Genomic DNA, 12,791 nt, shown 5'->3' on the forward strand with positions numbered 1-12,791 from the left:
TGGAAGTCGAAAGCCCTGGGAATGCACCACAGTGCATTCGATCCCCACTGTGGTGACCAAAGAAAGCAGAGTTTTGATGTCCACCCACAACATCGGTCTTTCCCCTTTTATTGCACGGACCCTGACAGGCCTGCCGTGCACTTTCTGTAGATATCTTGTCATTTTTGGCACTTCCTATTGGTCTCTTCTGCACAATCATTAAACTCTGGTGTCAGTCAATGCACCACAAACACACACTAACACAAAAAATAAAGTGGCCTCCTGAGGTTTAGGGAAAGACTACTCCAGAGAGAAGCCCTCCAGCCTTGAGCAGTCTTGGTGCTGTACATTTGGATTCCGGTTTTACTGTCTTCCTCTCTGTCTGGGACCCGGTTATGAACTTCAGTGATTCTCTATAAACACACGTACTGCAACACGTTCTAGTCTCAGACCTGTACTGCCTTGCTGCCCATAGCCCAAAAATCAATCTTGACAATTTAGGATAATTGCTGTCATAATCAATCAAAAATGGAATCTCTTCTGCGTAGCTCACACTATCCAAATTGTGTTTCACATTTTTGAGGAAACCAGGATTTATTGCTTACTATTTATTTTCCCATTGCCAGTGCCAAGGAAGTAAGTGCTCCACAGGGAATGGAGCTCACATTCGTACAGCTCTGGTACTGCAGATGTCATTAGAATCATTTTCAAAGAATGTACTTCCATCCTGATATCTGATTTTGCAAATGGATTGAAAAGGGCATCAGGTTCGTACAATTCACTCCCTCGTTGAATGGAATGTTATCGCTCTTCGTCTTACATCATCGGGATCATTGGGAACGTTTGCTTTCATGATTCGATAATTAAGTTGTTAAGTATTGTGGAAGGAATTCCTGCATTTTATTTCATAGGAACTGTATTTTTTCCATTTGCATGAATACACAAAAAGGGAATGTATGTTTGTAGGGACAACCTTGGTGACACAGTGACAGACCAGAGGATCAGCTTGCGTTTATAATGCCATAATTTCGCGCGCGCACACACACACACACACACACACACACACACACACACACACACACACACACACACACACACACACACACACACACACACACACACACACACACACACACACACACACACACACACACACACACACCTTACATGAACTGATACAAATAAAGACACAGACACACCACCACAGATCAATAATGTTCTGGGCTAAATCATATGATACAATGTGTCTTGATAGTTACTCAAAGATGAATGAAGCTAAAAGGTGATTCATGGTGAAATGGGTATGGAAAGCATTTCTCTCCAATGCTTCCCTAAAAGTGGGAATAGATCAGGTGGCGCAGTGTTTCAGCTGATAGAGGCTGCAGTGAAGCAGGTTCAATCCTGACTTCTGCCGCTGTCTGCATAGAGTGGGCATGTTCTTCCTGTGACCTCCGGGTGCTTGTGTTTCCACACATACCCCAGTGCTGTGCAGGCTGTGAGATTAGATAGGTTGGGACTCCACTGAAGGGACTTCAGAAAGATGAGAGCCATTGTGTTTCCTCACGGGAGAGTCCAGAACCAAGGAGAACAAAAAATATTTCAGAGCTAGTAAAGCAGAGAGAAAGCGGATCAATTGATAATTTAGCAATTAAAGGGTCGCAAGGATCATAACATGTAAGATTGGTTCAGTCAGAAACCATAGTCTTAGATCCAAACAGAGTCAACTGTACGGAACATTAGAACAGAGATGAGTACTGTGTGCAGTTCTGGTCACCTACCTAGAGGAAAGATATTAATAAGATTGAAAGAGTGCAGAGAAAATTTACAGATGTTGCTAGGAATTGAAGACCTGTGTTATAGGGAAATGGAAAGGTTGAACATCCTTTTTAATTTTTTTAGGAAGTCCACATGGAACAGGCCCTTTTCCCCCAACGAGCCGCGCTGCCCAGCAGCCCACCTATTTTAACCCTAGCCTCATCAATTTGCAATGGCCAGTGAACCGACTAACCGGTATGTCTTTGTACTTTGGAAGGAAACCACACGCTCAGCAGTATGAACAAACTTCTCACAGACAGCGTTGGGACTGAATCCTGAATTCTGATGCCCTGACTAACCACTACTCTAAGGTGGCACTCCCACTGTAATAGGTTAGGAATTTATCCCCTGAAGCGTAGAAGATTGAGGGGAGATTTGATAGAGGTATACAAAGTTATGAAGGGTATACATAGGGTAAGTGCAAACAGGTTTTTACCACTGAGTTTGGGTGAAGGTGAAATGTTTAATGAGAGGGAACTTTCTCACTCAGAGGGAGGTGAGAGTGTGGAACGAGCTGCCAGTGGAAGTGGTGGATGTGGGTTGAATTGCAGAATTTAGTGGAAATTTGGATAGGTACATGGATGGTAGGGGTATGGTCTGGGTGCAGGATGATGGGACTAGACAGAATAATAGTTTGGCCTGTTCTGTAGTCTTCTATGACTTTATGATTCTTTGACTCAATGAGGAACAATCTCTTTAGCCAGAGGGTGGTGAATCTGTGGAACTCATTGCCACAGATGGCTGTGGAGATTAACTCATTAGATATATTTAAAAGTTGATAGGTTCCTGGATTAGCCAGGGCATCAAAGGGTATGTGAAGAAGGCAGGAGAATGGGATTGAGAGGGATAATAAATCAGCCATGGTTTGAATGCAAAGCAAATGCAATGGGCCAAATGGCCTAAATCTGCTATATCTTATGGTCTTACAGAAACTACAGTAAAAGGAACCAGAGTCAGGTGTAATATCACTGGCAGATGATGTGAAATTTGCTAACTTAGCGGCAGCAGTACAATGCAATACTTGATAAATACAGAAAGAATAAATAATAAACCAATTACAGTAAGTATATGTGTATATTAAATGGATAAATATAAAATATTTCAAAAATAGAAATAATAATAGTAATAAAAAGAGAGGTGGTATTCATGGGTTCAATGTCCACTTGGAAATCGGATGGGAGCAACAAAAGACTAACAGCTTGCAACACTCAGTGGCCACTTTATTAGGTACACCTCTACACTTGCTCATTAATCAATCAACCACGTGGCAACAACTCACCGCAGAAAAGCACGCAGACATGGTCAGTCATTGTCCAGACCAAACATCAGAATTATGACCAGGGTGTGTCATGGTCCGGATTGGGTTCCCTTTAAATTTACCTAGTTTGTGTTACGATCCAGACCGTTGACTCCTTGTTTCCCCTTAATTCCCTGTTTTCTTGTGTACCTCGGGCTTGTTGATTAAAGGCAATTTACTCTCCACCGAACCGGCAGTTTATAAGTCTCTGGCTTCAGCCATTCGGGGCTAGAGCATTAACGAAGTCAGTGCGAGCCAAAGTCATCTAGCCGGAGCCAACTAAGTTTCTTGCCAAAGCAAGCCAAGACTCCTCCCAAAGCAAGTGCCAGCAAGCCGCCTTCCCTCGCCAGAGTGTTAACCCGCCAGGCTGAGTCAAGAGCTCCCGCTGCTTGGAGCAAACTTGAGCCCAGTTATTGTACCGTTCATTGTTTTGCCGTCTTGTATCCAGCTCAGTAGGCAGGCCGTTTGCCACTACTCCAATGGACTGTCATTGTGTTCCGTGTATGAGTCCCGGCCCTATGTCCTGTCCCCAAGGAGGGGTCCTGACTTTGTGTAAAGCCCCGGCCCTTCGTCCTGTACCCAAGGAGGGGTCCCGGCTCGGTGTTCCATGTTCCTGTCTCTCCCTCGGCTCTGGTGTTCTAAGTATCCAAGTCCTGGCTCTGATCCCTGATCTCCAAGTCCTAGCCCCCAGACCCTGAGTCCCAGCCTAGTCCTGGGCCTGAGTCCTCATCCATTACGCCTATTCCCATTTCCTCTTTGCTCTCCTTGATTTCTCTGTACTATCCTTGCATCACGGTTCTCCTTGTAAAGAGTAATAAACTCTATTTAGTTAACCTTACAAAACGTGTTCGTGTCCTGCATTTGGGTCCTCCCCCAGCACCCCTGCCCCTCCACATTGTGACAGGGTGACTTTGACCACTTAATGATTGTTGGTGCCAGAGAGGTGGTCTGAATTTCTCAAAACAATCACCAGAGTTTACAGAGAATGGTGTTAAAACCAACAAACATCCAGCGAGCAGCAGTTCCTTGTTAATGAGATTAGAGAAAAGTAGCCAGACTGGTTGAAAGGTGGCAGTAACCATGCGTCATGACAGTGGTGTGCAGAAGAGCGGGGTGCTCTGCTTTCCTCCCACAGTCCAAAGGCATACCGGGTAGTAGGTTAATTGTCCTGTGATTAGACTAGTGTTAAATCGGTGAGTTGCTTGGTGGGCTGTAAGGGGCTGTTCTGTGCGCCATCTCTAAAAAAAAAATAAAAGGCTTATAATGTTGCCAAGAGGAGCAACAGGCTTCACGACTCAGCAAAGAAAGAGCAAGGCACTCATCGGGCAATGGGCAGTGATACAACGATGTGCAAAAGAGCAAGAAAGGGTAAGGCACTCATCGGGCAATGGGCAGTGATACAACGATGTGCAAAAGAGCAAGAAAGGGTAAGGCACTCATCGGGCAATGGGCAGTGATACAACGATGTGCAAAAGAGCAAGAAAGGGTAAGGCACTCATCGGGCAATGGGCAGTGATACAACGATGTGCAAAAGAGCAAGAAAGGGTAAGGCACTCATCGGGCAATGGGCAGTGATACAACGATGTGCAAAAGAGCAAGAAAGGGTAAGGCACTCATCGGGCAATGGGCAGTGATACAACGATGTGCAAAAGAGCAAGAAAGTGTAAGGCACTCATCGGGCAATGGGCAGTGATACAATGATGTGCAAAAGAGCAAGAAAGGGTAAGGCACTCATCGGGCAATGGGCAGTGATACAATGATGTGCAAAAGAGCAAGAAAGGGTAAGGCACTCATCGGGCAATGGGCAGTGATACAACGATGTGCAAAAGAGCAAGAAAGGGCAAGGCACTCATCGGGCAATGGGCAGTGATACAACGATGTGCAAAAGAGCAAGAAAGGGTAAGGCACTCATCGGGCAATGGGCAGTGATACAACGATGTGCAAAAGAGCAAGAAAGGGCAAGGCACTCATCGGGCAATGAGCAGTGATACAACGATGTGCAAAAGAGCAAGAAAGTGTAAGGCTCATCGGGCAATGGGCAGTGATACAACGATGTGCAAAAGAGCAAGAAAGGGTAAGGCTCATCGGGCAATGGGCAGTGATACAACGATGTGCAAAAGAGCAAGAAAGGGTAAGGCTCATCGGGCAATGGGCAGTGATACAACGATGTGCAAAAGAGCAAGAAAGGGTAAGGCTCATCGGGCAATGGGCAGTGATACAACGATGTGCAAAAGAGCAAGAAAGGGTAAGGCACTCATCGGGCAATGGGCAGTGATACAACGATGTGCAAAAGAGCAAGAAAGGGTAAGGCACTCATCGGGCAATGGGCAGTGATACAATGATGTGCAAAAGAGCAAGAAAGGGCAAGGCACTCATCGGGCAATGGGCAGTGATACAACGATGTGCAAAAGAGCAAGAAAGGGTAAGGCACTTCGGGCAATGGGCAGTGATACAACGATGTGCAAAAGCTTCTGTCAAGAGGAAAAGAAGAAAGTTAAATCTTAGTGATTTTTATAAATGACCTGGATGAGGAAGTGGAAGGATGGGTTAGTAAGTTTGCTGATGACATAAAGGTCAGAGGGCTGTCAGAGATTACAGCGGGACATCGACAGGATGCAAAACTGGGCTGAGAAGTAGCAGATGCCCCTTGAGAAGTTTTTTTTTAACAAAGTTAGACTGCACACACAATACAGAATGAGAAATGGTTTATGGACAGAAAATCAAGGCATGGAATAAATAGCCATATTTAAATTGGAAACCAGTGACTGGGTGTGGCAGGGATCAATGCAGGGGTTCCACCAGTTTTCATTCTATTTCAATAACTTTGTCGAGGGCACTAAGTTTAACAAATTCAAGTCTGCATCTGGTACAAAGCTGGGTGGTAATGTGGGCTGTGAGGAGAATGCAGAACATATTTGGGGAAACAGAGAGTCTAAGTAGTAAGACAGATGGAACATAATGTGGAAAACTCTGAGATCATCTACTTTGGTTTAGAAAAGAAAAATGGTGTTTTAGTGAAATGTTGAAAGATTGAAAGGTGTGATTTTCAAAGAGACCAGGGTGATCTTCTGAATGAGTCACTGAAAGGTAACTTACAGGTAACAGTAAGCAATTTAGGAAGGCAAACATGATATCGGTTCTTATGGGAAGAGGGTTTGAGTACAAGACGTCTTACTGCAATTATATAGGGCTCTGATGGGACAGCATCTGGAATACAGCACAGATCCAGTCACCCTACCTCAGTAAGGATGTGTTAACAACACGGAGTGGATCACCAGATTGATTCTTGGGACTTTGGGGGTTGTTCTATCAGGAGACAGTAAATTTAGAGAGATTGTAAGTGATCTCATTTTAGCATGCAAAACTCATCCAGGACCTACAGAGTAGATGCAGGGATGACATTTCCTTCCAGTGGGGCATCTAGAACCAAGGGTCAGGGCCTGAAAACAAGTGGCTGGCCGCTCGGCAGAGAAATCAGCGGGAATTTCGGAAACTCATCAGGTAGAGAATGCTCCTGCCCTGGATTCTGGTTTTATTCAAGACCAAGATTGACAGCTCTTTGTAATAATGGGAATCGAGGGACTTTGATTAACAGTGAATGAACGTTCGGTAATGATGATACAGAATGATTGAGCAGGCACAAGGGGCCGAATGGCCTCCTCTTGCTTTTATATCCTTCATTCTTTTGCCCCGGGACATTGGGAGGTTTCCAGATCTCTATTTATTAATATCAATAAAATTGAAAGAGTGCAAAGAAAACTGACTAGGACTTTGCCTGAAGGCACAGTGGTCCCCGCCATGTTTTACAGCACCAGTGTACACTGATCTGGATTAGGCTCCTGCCGCTCTCTGTAGGAGTCTGTATGTTCTCCCTGTGTCTGTGTGGGTTTCCTACCACATTTCAAAAACACACTGGTTAGGATGAGTAAATTGTGGGCACTGGAAGCATGCCCACAGAAGTAGTAAAAGATCATCTTTAACCTGGTGTGCAGGAGAATGCAGGGGTAGATGTTGTAGAGATATACAAAATTATGAAGGGTATAGATAGGGTAAATGCAAGCAGGATTTTCTCCCCAGGTTGGGTGAGACTAGGGCAAGAGGCCAGAAGTTTAGGATGAATGATGAAATACTTAAGGGGATTCTGAGGGAGAACTTCTTCACTCAGACGGTGAAGAGAGAGTGGAATGAGCTGCCAGCAAAAGCAGTAAATGCAGGTTCAATTGTAAAATTTAAGAAAGGTTTGGGTAAGTACATCCATGGTGGGGTCATGGTCCAGGTGCAGGTAGATGCGACTACACGGAAGATCAGCTCAGCATGGACCAGGTGGGTCAAAGGGCCCCTTTCTGCACTGTAGTACTCGACAATTACTCACTTCTTGAAAAAGAGCTTCAGAGCTCAGTCTGTGTGGCCATACTGACGTCATGCCTCGACTTGAGCAATAAATTCAGTGGCTTACTGCACCAGTGTGATTGAAATACAGAGTAATCTCAGCTCTTATCCTTTCCCAACACAAAGAGGGTGGGAAGAGGAGGGTGGAGGGGAGAGGAGGGAGGAACTGCGAGCTGTGGCACAAAAGCCATTCAAGTAAAGGAGGAAACAATAAATCAAGCTGTCATAGTTGTTACGACGGCAAAGACAGGGAGTCCTGAAGGCTGTGTTGCCTGCCTGAGTGCTAGGGTTAAGAACACCTTTTCCAGGCTGTGAAGATCGTATGAGTGAAACAGGGCTGGATCCACTTGTGGCGGTTCATCTTACAGACATCACTGACAAAGTCAAAAGTCAAAAAGTCAAAGTCAAAGTGAAATTTATTATCAGAGTCACCACACACACAAGCCTGAGATTCCTTTTCGTGCAGGCATACCTAGCAAATCTATAGAACACAGTTACTGTTAAACAGGATCAATAAACCACAAACTGTGTAAACGCAAATATAAATGAATAGCAATAAATAACGAGATAAAGAGTCCTTAAAGTAAGAGCATCGGTTGTGGGAACACTAGAAGTAGAATGAGTGTAGTTATCCTCCTTTTGTTCAGGAGCCCGATGGCTGAGGGGTAGTAACTGTTCTTGAATCTGGAGGCGCGAGTCCTAAGGCTCCTGTACCTTCTATCTGATGGCAAAAAAGTGCAACAAAAGAGGATACCTAGGTGTATCACTGTGATAGACAAGAAAGGACTGAACCCAGGTGACGAGGAACAACAGACTCACATGCTGAGACAGAAACAAGAGCTTATTCATAGGAACTTAACAGGACAATGTGCTTGGCTGAGTGACGCCACAAGCTGTATCCTTCTCGAAACACACTTGGACCCCGCGACAAGTGCTAATTGGGAATCCGCTTTAAGTGGTCACAGTAGTCTGAAAACACATGCCAGTCAAAATAAACTTGACAAGGTTAAACAGAAAGAAGATAAAACTTTACTTATCCTGAAGGATTAAGGTTGTTCAGTCAGAAATATAAACTTTAAAATACAAAATGTCAGCATGAGGTACGAGAAAAATCAAAATGTGCATGAAAAATAGTGCAAAAATACAGATGTGTAATGAAACCATATATACGTAAGGGGGAGGAGTTGTACAGTCGTATAGACACGGGGAGAATATAGGCGTATAGGCGTTCAGTGGTGCTCCTCGGTGGAATCAGTCTGTTACTAAGGGTGCTCCTCTGTCTGTCCGGTACGTCATGGAGGGGGTGAGAGGAAATGTCCAGAATGCTCCGTAGCCTCTGCAGCACCCTCCTCTCAGACACCACCACCAGGGAATCCAGTTCCACCCCCAGAACAGAACCAGCCTTCCTGACCAGCTTATCGATCTGCTTGGCGTGAGCTGCTCTCGCCCTGCCGCCCCGGCGTAGGACAGAGTGCTGGCCACCACCGAGTGTAGAACATCTGCAGCATAGTACTGCAGACGTTGAATGATGCTGAACAAGGGCTTATCTTAGAAAGGATGTGCTGAAACAGAAGGGGATCCAAAGGAGGTTCATGAAAATGATTCTAGGATTGAACAGCTTGTTATATAAAGAGCATTTGATGGCTCTGGGCCTGTATTCACTAGAATTCAGAAGAATGAGGGGTGACCTCATTGAAACCTATCGACTGGTGAAAGGCCATAATGAAGTGGATGTGGAGAGGATGTTTCCTATGGTGGGAGAGTCTAAGACCCGAGGACACAGCCTCAAAATAGAGGGACCTCCTTTTAGAAACGAGATGAGGAGAAATTTCTTTAGCCAGAGAGTGGTAAATCTGTGGAATTCTTTACCACAGGCAGCTGTGGAGGCCAAGTCTTCATGTATATTTAAGGCTGAGGTTGATAGATTCTTGATTGGTCAGGTCAGGAAGGGATATGGGCAGAAGGCAGGAGATTGGGGCTGAGAGGAAAATTGTATCAGCCGTGATGAAATGGCGGAACAGTATTGATGGGCCAAGTGGCCTAATTCTGCTCCTATATCTTATGGTCTTATGGCTTAATGACCCTGGATAAGATAACTCATGACAAGGTGAGACCAAGAAGGAAATTCTGCTGAGGGGCTATGAGAAGCTTAGAAAAAAATTTGAAAGCAAACCACAAGGCCTTCACAAACAGGAGACTATTTGCCCCATTTTCCACCACTGTTGAATAAATTTCCCCACCAGAATCTGCGGATCAGGTTTAGTTATTTAGTTGGTTTTACTGATATTTTTTGGGTTCAAGGGGATGGATTTTAGGTCACAGAGGGGAGTTAGGAGTCAGGTTAAGGTTTTAGGGACAGGCATGTGGGGGAATTACATGAATTAGAGGACAGGCTAGATTCTCTACCCTGCCCCTGAATGGCAGCGATTTCAATGACGGAAATCCACAAGTTGAGTCAGGATGTCCAGCTAGATGTCAGACCGTCAGTCCAGCATCGACAAAGACTGATGGCTCTCCCCAGGGTCAGTGAGTTGTCAGTGGATTACGAGTTACATGAGGGCAGGAGGAGTGAGTTTGATGGTTCCCTGTCTACAGGATTCTTGGCCTCGAGGGCACACACTTCAAAACGTCACAAAACCCTCTCGGTGACAGCAAAGCACTAGATTGCTCAATCAGCCTGAAAACACACCACCAAAATGTAGATTACAGGCTCCAACAGGAGCAGAACTATATCTGAAAGAAGAAGATGTAAAAGAAATGAAAGAAGTCGTTTCATGAACCGTCTGAAGAATGTCACCCTTGGTCGCATTGTTCACTGGCGCCATCTTGTGGTTGATTCTATTGTATTTCTTTGTTCTACTGTGAATGCCTGCAGGAAAATTATTCTCTGGGTAGTATATGGTGACAAATGTACTTTGATAATAAGTGCATTTTGAACTTTGATATATGAGTATGATGGAGTGGAGGCAGAGGCTGATACATCAGGGATATTTAACTCCTAGGCAGGTACATGGACGAAAGAAAAATGGAAGGTCGTGGACACAAGAGATTCTGTAGATGCTGGGAATCTCGGAGCAACACGTAAGGTCAGGCAGCAGCTATGGAGGGAAATGAACAGTTGGCATTTCAGACCAAGAGCCTTCTTCAGGACTGGGAAGGAAGGGGACAGAAGGCAGAACAAGAAGGTGGGGGAGGGTTGAATACAAGTTGGTAGGTGATAGGTAAGACCAGGTGAGGGTGAGGATTGGGGGTGGAGTGAGGGAGCGTGAAGTTAGAAGTAGGGAAGCGATGGGTGGAAGAGGTAAAGGGCTGAAGAGGAAGGAATTTGACAGGAGAGGAGAATGGGCCATGAAAGAAAGGGAAGAGGGGCACCGGGGGAAGGTGATGGGCTGTGTAGGAGGGATGGATTAAATTGATTTTGGAGCAGGTTTGTACAGGTGTGCATAACATTGTGGGCTGAAGGGCCTGTACTGTACTGTTCTATGTTCTGTGACCTGGACTGGGTGCTCAGTGTTTCTGGTCATACACTATTCCAAAAGAACTGACTAAAATGGGAAGAAAGGTAGTATTGCTAACCGAGTCAGGAACCAGAATGTCACTGTGCTGTAGTAACCAGTAATGTAGAACCACTTTGAGTGGAAATTGTGAACAGTCGGAGAGAAGCAGCCTATACATCCCCAGAACACAACCTCTGGATTAGGCTAATAAATGGTGAAACCTCTAGGGCAGGCTTGAGTGTATTGACTGACTGCATCAAGGCCTGGTATGGAATTAACAATGCCTTTGAATGGAAAATCCTACAAAGGGAGATTAATCTGGCCCGGTACATCATGGGTAAAGCCCTACCAAACTTTGAGCATACCTACATGAAATGCTGTCACAGGAAAGCAGCATCCATTGTCAGAGATTCCCCACCACCCAGGCCATGCTCCTTTCTTGCTGTTGCCATCAGGTAGAAGGTACAGGTGCTGCAGGACTCACACTACCAGGTTCAGGAACAGTTACTACCCCTCAACCATCAGGCTCTTGAATAAATGGGGATGACTACACTCACTTGCCCATCCACTGAGATGTTCCCACAACCGTCCTTAAGGACTCCAGATGATCTTTCATTGATTCTGTTATAGTTACTGTTCTATAGATTTGCAGAGTATGCCCACAGGAAAATGAATCACAAAGTTGTATATGGTGACATTTATGTACTTCGATAATGAATTTACTTTGAACTTCAAAAGGAACTGCAATTGTTAGGGAATATTAATCTACAAATTGATTAGATGAACCAAACTCAAAGGGTAGAAGAATTGCTGGAGATTATTTCTTGGAACGGTATGTTACGGAGCCTACCCAGGAACAGACTAATTTAGATTTAGTTGTGAGTAACAAGGAATAAGAGATCATGTGGTAAAGGATCCCCTAGATATAGTATGATGGAATTCTAGATGAAGATTGAGGGCTCTAACCATAGGACCAAAACCAATGACTTCATCTTAAATAATGAAAATTTATAATGCAATGACTTTGCTGTTGCCCAAGGTGGACTGGGAGAGTGAGCTAAGAGAGTTAGTAGGTGAATAGTGGCAGATATTCGAACAGCTGGTCTATAACACTTAGCAGGAAGTTATCCCAATTCTACAGAGGTATTCCATGACAAAGAGGTACAATCTATGGTTTTTAAAAAAAGCTAATTGAAAAGTAGTGCATACGAATTTGCGAAGGACTGGTAGTAGCCCAGAGGATTGAGAAATTACCTGATTCTGATCTGATTCTTCTCATTATAACCCTTGCACCTTATTGTCTGCCTGCACTGCACCTTCTCTGTAACTGTTCTGTCTTCTGCTATTGTTTTAACTTCTGGACCACCTGATTGTACCAATGTATAGAATGATCTGCCTGGATGGCATTCAAGCAAAAGCTTTTCACTGTATTTCAGTGTGACAATAATAAACCAATGAGCACAGGAATTGAGGCCGAGGTAGATGGTGGACCGATTACAAGAATATGCTCATGGTGAAAGCAATGGGTGTTGATGGCCCTGCAAGAGAAGGCCCATCATTTTTACAGTGCCCTTGTTAGTCAAAAAATGTGAAGAGCTCCAAAAACACAACCATCCCTGTCGACCTCCACATTTACTGGATATGGGCTTTTTGTTCTAAATAATCTTACTCAAATGAACAAGGACTGTGTACAATCTAATTTCCAAGAACATTCAGTGACATCAACCAAAATTCAAGGGCACACTTGTACTGGTTTTTGAACATAGGCCCATTTTTGACAATGGAATAGATGGTGAAAGTAGGATATATTTGAT

This window comes from Hemitrygon akajei, chromosome 7 (assembly GCF_048418815.1).
Source record: "Hemitrygon akajei chromosome 7, sHemAka1.3, whole genome shotgun sequence".
Classification (NCBI taxonomy): Eukaryota; Metazoa; Chordata; class Chondrichthyes; order Myliobatiformes; family Dasyatidae; genus Hemitrygon; species Hemitrygon akajei.